The following is a 14504-nucleotide window of genomic DNA, read 5'->3' as shown; positions in this document are numbered from 1 at the left end:
AAAAATGTTCTCGTATTTTTCTGTGATGTAATATTCTCACGATTCCCCATAACAAGTGAATGCTCAAGTGTATCAGCACCTTTAGGTACACGACAGAAAAACAAATAATTTAAGGAAGAAATCAAAGGAGATGGTCCAAAATTGTATGGAGCCCAGGATCAGTCATTGTACACTGGCGGAAATAAAAAAAAATTTTTTTTAACTATTTTTGATTATACAAATCTACGAATTTACTTTAATTCTTTCGAAATAATATTCATTCTCTCCTAAGAGATGCAACACTACTATGGGTAATAATGGCGGATTGATGACGATTGCAATGAAGTAGTCGATTTGACGTTTGTTGTCAATTGTCATGTCATAGAGGCTTTATGGGCGCCATCTTGATAAAACTCAAAAACTTGGGTTTTAATTTTAATTATTTTTTTAGTAAGTTAGATTTAATCACTTATTTAAATTTTAATAAAATCCTTGTATTTTTTAAAGTTTAACGATACGGGGTACAAGAGTGGACCTGAAATGGACCATCTCCTTTAAATTCAACATACATGACGTAACTAATGTCAACTCGTATCTGCTCGTAAATCGTAGAGGCACTGTATCTCGTAAAGTTATGATAAGGTTGGGGTATTTGCTTTTTACTCGAGTATTACTAGTAGCTCAAAGTTCTCCGAGATGGCACTACAAGTCGTAAACTATTGTCAGAAATGCAAAACAAGACAAATCCCAGAGCGCAGTTCGGTCACCCAGATATTAAATATAATAAAATGAAGTCAAACAACAGTAAGATCTCGAAAAGGGCAGCCGAGTATAAAGCGTAAATCACACCAAACAGAAAGCTTGGTATTTGTAAAATCTGAGACAGGTATTTGCCGGGCGCGCTTTGCCTGGCGGGGATGCATTTGAAGCTCACTCGGTCGGAAACTCACTGTAGCTTTATTGATATTGTGCACTAGAAACGGGTATAACATTTTTTGAGATTCTGCAAAAGCGGAAACAACGGGATTTGAAGGTCTCCAGCTATGAATAGATACCCGTTCTAATATATACGACGCTGCAGTGTTATCGAGGCCAAGGTCTTTAAGAAGATTATAAAGAACTGGGTCCTAACTGAAAATCAGTGCTGCGTAATTTTTTTTTTTTACAGGAAGTATGTAGCAAAATGCTGAGTTAGGGCCTTTTTCTAGGTTATGCCACATATTGCAGGGCATTCTTCTTCATTCAAAAGCGGAAACAACAGGATTTGAAGGTCTCCGGCTATGAATAGATACCTGTTCTAATATATAACTCGCTGCAATGTCATTGAGGCCAAGGTCTTTAAGAAGATTATAAAGAACTTAGTCCTAACTGAAAATCAGTGCTGCGTAATTTTTTTTTTTTACAGGAAGTATGTAGCAAAATGCTGAGTTAGGGCCTTTTTCTAGGTTATGCCACATATTGCAGGGCATTCTTCTTCATTCAAAAGCGGAAACAACAGGATTTGAAGGTCTCCGGCTATGAATAGATACCTGTTCTAATATATAACTCGCTGCAATGTCATTGAGGCCAAGGTCTTTAAGAAGATTATAAAGAACTTAGTCCTAACTGAAAATCAGTGCTGCGTACTTTTTTTAACCGACTTCAACAAGGAGGAGGTTCTCAATTCGGTCGGTATTTTTTTTTATGTATGTACACCGATTACTCAAAGACGCATGGACCGATTTCAAAAGTTCTTTTTTTGTTTGAAACGGTATAGTCCCCATTTGGTCCCATTGCAATCATGTCAAGATTTGATAATGGAATCCTGGAGAAATTGAGGGGAACTTTCGAAAATTATATGGGTGTCTAGTGTGTTCGTAAACTTTTCCATTTAGTACTTTTAAGCACTACAATTTCATGAAGGTTTAAAATCGATCTGATGATGGAGCCATAAAACAGTATGTGGCAAAATGCTGAGTTGGGGCCTTTTTCTAGGTTATGCCACATATTGCAGGGCGATCTTCTTCATTTATTGCTCTAACTATAAGCTATATATTTAGAATTTAATACTTATTGTAATATATGGCACTACTTAAAAATAAAGATATTTTCTTACTTTCTTCTTTCTTCTTCTTTCTAAAGAGATTTTGCTAGCATGCTTCTCGCACTTGCTTTCACGGCATATATATATTTGTAGCCTCAATAACTCAACGGTAAGCGTGGTAGGACTCATCACCGTGGTGGTTCGATCCCCACCCCGTTGGTCTATTGTCGTACCCACTCCTAATATAATCTTTCCCGACTAGTTGGAGAGGAATAGGAATAGTAGTCATATTTTTTTATTTTTATTCTTTGCTAGTTAGCCCTTGACTACAATCTCACCTGATGGTAAGTGATGATGCAGTTAAGATGGAAGCGGGCTAACTTGTTAGAAGGAGGATATATATATAGAAACCATAAGGGGTGTGGATTTTACCACACCCCTTATGGTTTCTACACGGCATCGTACCGGAACGCTAAATCGCTTGGCGGTACGTCTTTGCCAGTAGGGTGGTAACTAGCCAAGACCGAAGCCTCCCACCAGCCAGACCTGAACTAATTAAGAAAATCTCAATCTGCCCAGCCGGGGATCGAACCCAGGACCTCCGTTTTGTAAATCTACCGCGCATACCACTGCGCCACGGAGGCCGTCATATTTAAAAGATAATGCAAACATTCTCTTGGCAGATAATCTCATAATATAATAAATCATCAACTAACATTTTTAGCTATTCCATTTGGTAGGCTATTGCTCACTGAATTTTACCTTATTAATCACACTTCACACTAACATTGTAAAGGCGAAAGTTTGTGTGTAAGTGTGAAAGTGTGTAAGTATGTTTGTTCCTCTTTTACGCTGAGGCTACTGAAGCGATTTGGCTGAAATTTGGAATGGAAATAGATTTTACTCTGGATATACATAGGCTACTTTTCATCCCGGAAAAATCCATGGTTACCGCGGGATTTGTGAAAAACTTATTTCCACGCGGACGAAGTCGCGGGTGTCCTCTAGTAAACTATAAATATATCAAAAATATTTAAATAACCGGTACACCTTTACTATATACAATAATTACTTAAGTATACTTCATATACTCATGCATCAAACTCTTTTCGATTACATCTTTGTTTTGGTAACGCGTTCAAAGGATTTCTTTGAACTCACCTTCTCAAAGCATTTCTACGTGTTTGCCTTTAATATTGATGTTCATAAAACATATTATTATTTGGTACAAAATTAATATGCTTCAAATAATAAAAGTACATCCTAAATATACCTGTATTACTATAAAATTACCAGTTTCAATTATAAGCTAGAAATAAAGAATAACTGGTGAAACGGTTCAACATCGGAGCAGATCTAGAAATCTAAATACTAAGACTAATATGATACTAATAATTATACGATAATGAACGCGCTAATCTTTGGAACTACTCAACCGATTTGAAAAATTCTTTCAGTGATAGATAGCCCATTTATTGAGGAAGGTTTTAAGCTATATTTTATCCCCGTATTCCAAGGGGAACGGGAACCACGCGGGTAAAACCACGCGGCGTCAGCTATCAAGAATAACTGGTGAATCGGTTCAACAACTGAACAGACTATATTGAATGCTAATAATGAAAGAGAACGTCCTCTAATTTAGTAAATGAGATTATAAGAAGACTGGCAATATACACTGCCAACTTTTCAGTTGTGTGCATTTAAAGAAATTAAATAGCACGTGTCTTAAACGGTGAAGGAAAAACATCGTAAGGAAACCTGCATACCAGAGAATTTTCTTAATTCTCTGCGTGTGTGAAGTCTGTTAATCCGCATTGGGCCAGCGTGGTTGACTGTTGGCCTAACCCCTCTCATTCTGAGAGGAGACGAGCTCTGCAGTGAGCCGAATATGGGTTGATAATGATGATGATGATGAAACTCTACGCAGTTTGTAAATCATGTAATATTCAATAATTAACGAAATGTGTGTAATTTCAAGATTACGAATTAAAATTACAAAATTGCAATAATTTTCGTAATTGTCAACCATACCATTATATTAATTGTGATATTTAATACCGAAGCTTATTTCACACAAAGCTTTCAAAGCTTGGCAAGACAATACATAAGTCAGAGAGAGTTCAGTATACGAGTATAAGGCTCGTTAAGGCTGTATTTTAATTGCTCCAGTCGCCGCGAAGCGTAAAAACTTCGCCTACATTTCTTTATGTATAATTGAGGCGGTATCTCTTCGCGCAGTGATGGAGTGGCCTTGGCGGAATAATGCAAGCTCTCCGACTCTCTGAAACAACAAGATATGAAGGCTTTGCGTTTTAAAAACATTTTTTCGCGACTGTACCGTCATATTTCACGGGCACTTGGATTGTGTGAATCGTTGTTGGAGATAAAATAAAATGTAAATTGTCTGAGTAATTTTTGTACCTTCTACCTACTCTCGAAGAGGAGACAAATTGAAAATTTATTTATATTTGCACAGCTTTCACTGGAACTTTTGTAAGTTATGAGGAAAACGGAACGATAAAGTTAGGTATCCAATTTACCGTGTTTAAATAAACTAGAATTTTAAATAGTCTGTTATTTTATTTAGGACTTTATATTCATAAAAATATTTTCGAAATTGTTAGTGATTCTGCTCACGTGTGTGTGTTTTGACGGCCTCTGTGGCGCAGTGGTGTGCGCGGTGGATTTACAAAACAGAGGTCCTGGGTTCGATCCCCATCTGGGCCGATTGAAGTTTTCTTAATTAATCCAGGTCTGTGAGCTTTAGCCGTCGTTAGTTACCGGCAAAGGCGCCAAGTGATTTAGCGTTCGGGTACGATCTCGTGTAGAAACCGAAAGGGGTGTGTATTTTCATTCTCCTCCTTACGAGTTAGCTCGCTTCCATCTTAGATTGCATCATCACTTACCATCAGGTGAGATTGTAGTCAAGGCCTAACTTGTAGAGAATAAAAAAAGTATCGAATAAAAAAAACTATAATATTTATTGAAAGTTCTTTTAACGAACATAATTTCTTTCTCTTGTTTATTTTCATTTAACGAGTTTGAAGCCCAAGTGAAAATTCCTTGCTACGTAAAACCACATAATTACGTCCATGATTAGAGAGTAGAGTTCGAGCACCAAATGACGTTTAAATTAGTAGCTTGCGTACTAACTTAATGACCAAGTTATTTTGTGTAACACGTTATATTTATTTGAAAATAATAACATGAATAGTTTAAAAACTCAAAAACACGCTTATTATCCATATCATGGCGGTGCATTTTAAATAGCCTGTCCGCCATCTTGGATTTAAGTCACGTGACTATTTTTTTATATTCCTGACAGCAAATCCTTACATTTGATATACATATCATGGGGTGGATTACAAACAGCCAGTCCGCCAATCTTGGGGAGGTCGCCATATTGGATTTGCAATGACGTTTCTTAGCTAGTCACGTATTGTCATCAGAACTCAGAACGTGTGCAAAATTTTTTCCTTCACGAAGACCTGGAGGTGGGTCAAATTAAGATTTGTCTTTCCTACATAGTTAAAGTTATTTCTGATGCCGCCATATTTTAGCAGACTCAGAAGTGATTACAAAAATAAGAAAACTAATGTTGAACAAAGGTTCAACATTAGTTTTCTTATTTTTAGAAAGGAAATTCACAACATTTGTCAGGACAACTTAATTAACAAATCAAACTGTAACCAAAATAAGACCCTAGAATGGCAGATAATGACCTTGAGTGAAGTCACGCACTTGTGAACGTTATGTGTTGGGTTAAAGGATCCTTTGACTGTTAACAAACACTCCCCTTTTCCCCGCCTATCCCAGGTAACCCATAAAGAATTACACAACAAGAGATGTGGACGGCTCGAACGCCACGAGCACACTGAAGCCGTCCATACCGCAAATTGTTGCAACGCAGCGATAACATTTTGGATTTCTAATGACGTTTCTTACCTAGTCATGTAATGTCATCAGATCTCAGAGCACGTACAAAATTTCATCTTAATCGAAAACCGGGAAGTGGATGAAAATAAGATTCCAAGATTTTCTTACATACATTGTCACAACTGAAGCTAATATAAAGCTTGTAAAAAAGGTTTGGACAACCACGTTATTTTTAAAGACCTATCCAAAGAACCGCAAACCGTTAGACTAATACAATTTAAATAAACAAGCAATTAACTTTAGGTTAAAGATCTTCTGTAATACCTATTATTCCTGCCCCTTAGGGAAAGCTAAGCACACATAATAACTGTTATTGTACAAAATACACTCTGTAGTTGTGGTAGCGCAAGATTTGAATAGGTGATTTTGGACAATGGCTCCTAAATTGTATGCAAATTTCTGAAGTGTCATGTTGGAAGTTATATAGTGGACGAAACTGGTACTGAGCAACTATAATTTGTTTGAAGAACCTAGTTAGATAGCTGATATAAAATAAAACTATGAAACCAACTAGCGGACGCCCGCGACTTCGTCCGCGTGTAATTTAGTATTTCACAACTTCCTCGCGAACCATGGATTTATAATATATCTTAATACCAAATTTCAGCTAATTTGGTTGAGTAGTCGAGGCGTGAAAGAGTAACAAACATTCATAAATCATCAAAATCATCAGTTTTTGCAAATCTCGGGAAAACATGGACTTTTTCGAGATAAAAATTTTGCTCGCTGCAGTGTGGTGAAAAATTTTTTGTTGTGCACGGCAGATTATTTACATCTCGTGGCTCTGAATGCTTCATGAAATAGATTAATTTTTTAATCTAATCTAACGCTTCGTTCGTGGTTCAATCTTAAAATCCTTTGCTTCGCACTCGCCGTAAAAATCAATTATGCTGCATAGTGCCTAGCATAACAGCTTTTGTTAATGGTATAATACTGTTGTCGCATGGGTTCGTCGGCTTTTCGCGGGTGATAGCAAAATAGATACAATTTTTATCTATTTATGATGAACTGCCGCAAAGTAACGCCTGCTTCTATCCAATATAGCTATCTTGCTATTATTATCTAATAGCTTAGTACCTACGCTTGCAATACATGTATTGTGCCAATGTTTATTCAATGAATTTTTATTAGTTACTAGTGGACGTCCGTAACTTCGTCTGCGTGAAATTCAGTTTTTTCACAAATCTCTCAGGAACCATATCCTACATGTTTCCATAGTATTGAAAATATCTAATTAATTTGCTCTTTGAACCAGTGGATCTTTGAAGTAATACTGTCAAATTTTAAATAAAAAGTAAAATCGGTGGTCTGTGAAGTCGGCTTACTGACGATAGTTGAACGTGACAACGTCATAGGAAAACACTGATGGAATGGTTGCATTTTTCAAAAGAAAATGTTCGTTTTTCTAAAATACTGTTTAATAATCTTCATAGACCAGAATAAACTTTATTTCTTTAAAAAAAAGTTGGCAACCCTAGAGCGAGGGAGCGACGCATGACGTCATCTTTTACGAGTGTGCAGCCATCGAATTATAAGACGTTGTCACGTCAAAAAAAACTGACTGAATTCTGTGTGGCTGTTTTCTAGTTGCTTACATTTTAATACAATGAATTTGAATTAATTCGGACTAGTAGGAAAAAGTTTCTAGTAAAGTAACCATACTTAATTCCCGTGTAAATTTGTAGTTAGGTGGTAGCGGCAAGTATCTACGAGTATATACTCGTAGTACTGTAATTGAAGCAGTAGTTTGATACAGCAGACACTTCGCGAATCTGCAAATCAAAGAGCTTGCAAACTTGTTTAACCGTGCTGAGTTAGTCTATCTTAAACATGGATCCTCTTTGCATAAATAAACGCTATAAATTTTCACGTACTCACGTTCCTGAGAGTCGTCATAACTCATTGAACCTCTGCTGTATTCGGAGGGCGTAGGTTCGAATCCATTGGGCATGCACCTCCAACTTTCAGACATGGTCTCAAACGGTGAACGAAAATCTTTGTGAATAAACTTGCATACCTTAGAGAAATTTTCTTAATTCTCTATGTGTAAAGTCTGTCAATTCGCATTGGGACACACTCGCGTTATAGATCCAAAAACTAGATTCATTTATCTAACAGACAGTCAGACGGACTTAATTCGTATAAGTCTGTCTGACTATCTATTTGTTACCTTTTCACGGCTGAACCACTAAACCGCTTTCAATAAAATTTGGTACATAGATAAATTGGACCTTGAAGCAGAATATTGGCTACTTTTTATACCGGAAAAATCTATAGTTCCTGCGGGATTTGTAAAAACAGACGTGCAAACGATTTCGCGGGCGTACTCTAGCTATTTGTATAATTAAATAAAATCAGCACCTTAAACATAATTTAAACGATGACCGATGATGATAAAATTGTGAAAGCTTTCACAATGGAATATAATGCCATATTCAGCCTATTTTCGTTAAGAAAATTTTGCTTTTGAATCGCAATTTTCCATCCAGTTTCACCTCAATCAGCATTGTGTGTACGTTCATATTTCCCGGCTTAGTTACCCGTAAAATATTCTTTGTGTTTGAATGTTTGACAAGTGTGAAGGAAACAGTAAATTGTACATCTATTGAGGATGTTATTTTTATGCGAATCTGCGAGTATAAGCATTTGCTTTGGAAGTTCTTTGTGTCTGTTCACAAAGAAACTTCCAACTACATCATCATCATCATTATTATTAACCCATGTTCGGCTCACTGCTGAGAGCGAATCTCCTCTCACAATGATAGGGGTTAGCCAGTAGTCAACCACGCTGGCCCAATGGTGGTTGACAGACTTCACACACGCAAAGAATTAAAAAGATTCTCTGGTATGCAAGTTTGCTCACGATGTTTTTCTTTCAACGTTTGAGACACGTGATATTTAATTCTTAAAATGCACAAAACTGAAAATTTTGGGGTGCACCGGATTCGAACCCACACCCTTCGGAGGCAGAGGTCATATCCACTAGGCTATCACGGCTAATCTAGTGAATACACAGTTGATACAATTTTTAGTGGAAATTCGTAGCCGTTTTTATTAACCATGTCTAAAGCCGCAATAGCTCAACACTAAAGCGGTCGGACTCATCACCGAAGGGTGGTGGTTCGATCTCCGCCCCGTTGGCCTATTGTCGTACCCACTCCTAATACAGTCTTTCCCGACTAATTGGAGGGGTATGGGAATAATGATTTTATTTAAAAGATATGTCAAATATTTTTTATGAGAAAAAAAACCCCAGTCAATTTCCTCCTTTATATTATGATTAATCCCCAGAACTCTCAAAGTAGCGTCTGGCTCTTCAAAAACAGAATCCAGGTTTTGCAATAAATTGATTCTTGAGTAGGATTTTTTTGTTGCATCTCAAAGTTTGTCATAGTAAAAAGTTTGGATTCAGTCAGTTTGGATCGTGCCGCGATGCAAGAACAAGCTCATGACTAAGGGCCCCGTATGGGTTCGAAACTAGTCGGGCATACTCCGACGTAATATCACGTGAGTTTTAGCCGTGTTTCATAATCAATTAATAGTAAAAAGTTGGTCATTGCATCGATTATACTTTCAGATACATATACCTGCTGTACTGTATTTTTTTGTAAATCTATTCGTATTTGTTTATTTTAAATAGTACAATTTATTATTATTTACGTTAACATTCCCAGTCATAGATCAGCTTTCGCCTCGTCAAAAATCCCGCCTCTCAAAGCACCTGGCCCAAAGGTGCCCATTAGTATTTTAATTCTACAAACAAAATATTTAACATATTCAAAAAAATATTCTTATATTATTAAAATTTAATGCTGTTAAAAGAGCATGAAATCCCAACAAACAAACATCAAAGGCACAAAACGCTGTTTTAGTGTGAGTAACATAAATGGCAATACATTTTCGTTTGCATTTAAGAAATTGCACGTCCAACTTTGATCCACTAAAAGCCTTCTGCATGTATTAAAAGCGAGAGCTTATCCGTCTGCAGTGAAAACGCTTAAATAACTTAAACGTTGAGAAGGTTTCTTGTGTCGTTAAAGTTCTTTCAGTGACAACGTAGGCACGAGTATGTAGCTCAAAGCCGTTCCACTGTGTTAAATATTGCATAGAAGCTATAAGGCTGAATCATTTTTGTACTAAGTATGTTGTCATTGTTGTAAAACTTTTAACAGAGTTCAGATAATAAAGTTCCGTATATGAGAACTGGGCTATCACGGGCGTGATGATATGGCCTCTGCCTTCAATTCCGGAGGGTGTGGGTTCGAATCCGGTTCGGGGCATGTACCTCCAACTTTTCAGTTGTGTACATTTTAAGAAATTAAATAGCACGTGTCTCAATCGGTGAAGGAAATCATCGTGAGGAAACCTGCATACCAGAGAATTATCTTAATTCTCTGCGTGTGTGAAGTCTGCCAATCAGCATTGGGCTAGCGTGGTGGACTAATGGCCTTACCCCTCTCATTCTGAGGGGAGACTCGAGCTCAGCAGTAAGCCGAATATGGGTAGATGTCGATACGAGAACAAATTTTCCATTTTGTACGTATAATGCCTACCCTAGTTAAAACCCTCTGCACGCCACTGCTAATCCGTATGAGTATGGTCAGCTCAAAACCATTCCTCTTTACATAGAAGCTTGAGCCAAATCATATTTCTGTAGTAATTTCAAGTCATTGTTTTAGTGGGCAGTTGGATGGTTTAATGGGCAGTTACCATATACTGATAATGATGATGATAATAAAGAGGTAAAGTTTCTCGTGTTGAAATAATGGTGTGGGGGTAATCTCTTGAACAACTGAACCGATTTTGAAAATTATTTTAGCACTAGAAGGCCACGTTATTTGTGAGTGTCATATGCTATATTTTACCCCCGTATTCTCACGGGAACGGGAACTACGCGGCTGATACCACAGGTTGTCGAATAGTGTCCAATATTAGCAAAAGCTTACAATTCGCGTATTCGTTCTTAGTTATCGTTAAGATACTAAGTTTGGCTTATGTAAGAGGAGACTAAAATCACACGCCAAATTTTTAAATTATTATCATTTTAACAAATTAAAAAAACATGCGTATTCATAATTTGTATAAATTATATTTTTGTTTGTGAATACATTACTACCTACTAAATACTAATACTATAAGTATTAAACTCAGTTTTTCCAAGATTTGCACTATAATTTTGAGAATTTACTCCGATTTTTTTAAATTTGGCGGGCTATTTCAGTCTCTACTTTCATTAGCCTAACTCTAAAGATAAGGTAAACTATGTTCGTCATCAACCCATATTCGACTCACTGCTAAGCTCGAGTCTCCTCTCAGAATGAGAGGGATAAGGCCAATAGTCCACCACGGTGGCCCAATGCGGATTGGCAGACTTCACACACGCAGAGAATTAAGATAATTCTCTGGTATGCAGGTTTCCTCACGATGTTTTCCTTCACCGATTGAGACACGTGATATTTTAATTTCTTAAAATGCACACAACTGAAAAGTTGGAAGTGCATGCCCCGGACCGGATTCGAACCCACACCCTCCGGAATCGAAGACAGAGGTCATATCCACTGGGCTGTCACGGCTCAACTAAACTATGTTATATAGACTTAAATGTCGCAGTACTAGAATAATCTAATTCACTGTGATACACGGTAAATGAACGAAGTGGCGAGCCCATAGTAAACCGCAGACTGCGGGCGGAGCGCACCACAGTGCTTGAATGCGGCATCAACGAATTGCATGTACTCGATATCACATAATGTAATTTCCCTACTTGTAAGTGTAGTACAAAAATATCTTTATATAAAAAATATAGTGTTTCGTGTGTCGTGTTATTTGCCACATTACCTTGAAACGGTTTGATTGACTTAGATGAAGTTTAGGTGAAGTTTTTTGTCAGACCTACCGAATGTTAGAAGACATTCGGTAATATAAAAACTTTTCTCTATTTATAATAAGTGATAAGGGTGGATTATCCTATTTTATTTTTATTTTTTTATGTTGTGCCGTAGAGAAATATAATCCTACAACACTGAATTTTGACCCATTTTTAACCAAGTTTTGACTCACCTACCAACTCCTATCTTAAATAGCGATATGGCAAATCAAAGTTTGTCAAACCAACGTTTGCCAGGTCAGCTAGCATATTATGAAAAGGAACTTTTCTAGTTGTAGTAAATTACACCTAATATCTAAACAAATAGATTTGGATTCGATATGAGCTATTCAATACAAAAGATGAGAGCCTCAAAAAAAAAAATTATAGGTAGTCTGGTGGTAGAAGTCGGCTGCGGCTAGCTACCTTTTATCGACCAGTACGTAGGTGCTGAAAGGTTATTGAGCGTTCTAATATGCAATGTTTGGGATGTTTGGGCTACAGGAAAATTTTGAATTCTAAGCCACATTACCATTCAACAGAAGTACCTACTAATTTTATGCTATTGATTTTAATAAAGATGTTTTTTTTTCTTCTTTACTTCTAACTAGATACTAATGTAATGATAAATTCAATTTTTATCATTAGGTACCTGGATATAGGTACCATAGTGGTAAAATATTAGGCAAATGTGCAAAAAGTGCTAAAAGCTAACAGATTTTGCGTACTTCTTGTTTTAGGTTTACCAGTATGTATTTAAAGTCTTTTATCCTTTTTTTAGTGTGGTACATCCGGGTGTATGAAACATCCGATGTTGCATCCGATGCAAATATTGTTTTACCTTTGAGGATAACATAACAGGATACGCGTATTTTGGACATAAGCTCTATAGTACGTGATGCTATACAACCTATGTCCAAAATACGTGTATCGTTTTATTGATCTGTAGGTAAGCCGAATTTAATCCGTGCCCAATTTATTCCGGGATCGACTGACGTGCATAACCTATATATGAGACGGTAGCTTTTAGTGTGAGAGCCTGTGACAGTCAGACCTTCGTTGTTTATAAAATACAAGCCGACGCCTCATCATCTGCGTTGTTCCCGTTATCGTAAGAATACGCCAATAAAATATAGCCTATGACACTCTCAAATAACGTAGCTTTCTAGTGGTAAAAAAAAATTCAAAATCGGTTTAGTAGATCCAGAGATTACCCTCTACTACAACACCACAAATTTTATCTCTTTATAATATTCGTTTAGATTAAAGAAAGAGGTAGCCATAATGGTGCTTTTATAACGGTTATCCTTATTCAACCAACAATAAAATTTCATATATTTTTTCGGAATAATAATTTCCAGAAACCAAAAAATAAAAAGGATAAAGGATAGATAAAGGCGTGTGTTACATGGTTAGCCAGAATTATCTGAATTACTTAGTATGAAAACTTAAAAAATTTACTTTTTTAGTTTTAAAAATAGTAGTTATGCAGTTCGGCTCCTGTAAGTGGACTTATCAACACCTTAAAGTTATGGGAAATACTCCCGAGCACCCTAAATACCACACACCATACATACACCATAAATTAGCGGAGATCTGGCCTCGCAGGATCACAGAACAATATATGAAACGATAGCTTTTACCTGAAGGTTGCAACTATAAAGGCATGGATTGTGCCATTTTTAATATACTCTGTTTCCGTTTTTGCTGGTTTTAAACAGTCACATTTCATAAAGTTATTGAAAGCTTTTTGAACAGAAAACCTTTTTAGGCGTGAATTTTGGAGCATAAAAACCTTTTGAAAATAATTTTGGTTGGTTGGTTGGCTTTGCATCAACGATCTAAATCAAAATAAAACGTCCTAATAAACTTTATTTTTTTGTTTATTACTTTTTAAAGATATGTCCTAAGTTCAATACATAAATTTTTTATCTTATTTACATTTTTCTACCATTATGTGTCTTATCTATTTATATATCAATATATTATGTAAATAGATAAAGGTCATACTTCCATTTAGTCCAGATTTTATTGCTTCATGAGTATAACTTAGTTTTAATTGTGAACATTAAAATTATAGAAAATAAATAAATATATAATTTTATTTTGTTTCACAACTACAAACGAAAAAAACAAAATTTAATGAAATAATCTATCTACACGTAACTAAATAATTAACAATCAATCAATGATTAATCTCTGAAATGCAAACAGATTACAGAGAATAACATGTTAAAATAAACCAACATACTTTATTATGATTTTATATTCGTCTATGAATAGTTAAGCGAGGCACTTAAACCTTTATAAGTTTATAGTAGCAAAAATACAGACTATAAAATGTTATTCCGTACACAATAAGAGAGGAAGTGAAGGCCGACAGGTCGCAATGGAGAGGCTTTGTGTCTGCCCTCGGCCCTCACGTGAGGGACTCGGGATACAAAGAGAGATATACATACATAACAATGAAAAGGATAACACAAATAATAATATATCCTTTATTCTGGGATGCCTTACTATACGACCCAACGTCAGTTCTCGAAAATAGCAGTGCGTTGCTCTACTAGAACCGAACGATTATCAATGACAGGCATATTGTTGCTAATAGACCTGATATAGTGCTAGTCGATCGGACGGTGCTTCGTGTAATAATTGTTGATTTTACTGTTCCACATGACGATAATCTGGTGAAAGCCGAAA

The sequence above is a fragment of the Bicyclus anynana genome, chromosome 11 (genome assembly GCF_947172395.1).
Source record: "Bicyclus anynana chromosome 11, ilBicAnyn1.1, whole genome shotgun sequence".
Lineage (NCBI taxonomy): Eukaryota > Metazoa > Arthropoda > Insecta > Lepidoptera > Nymphalidae > Bicyclus > Bicyclus anynana.
Note: the sequence above shows the minus strand (reverse complement) of the source record.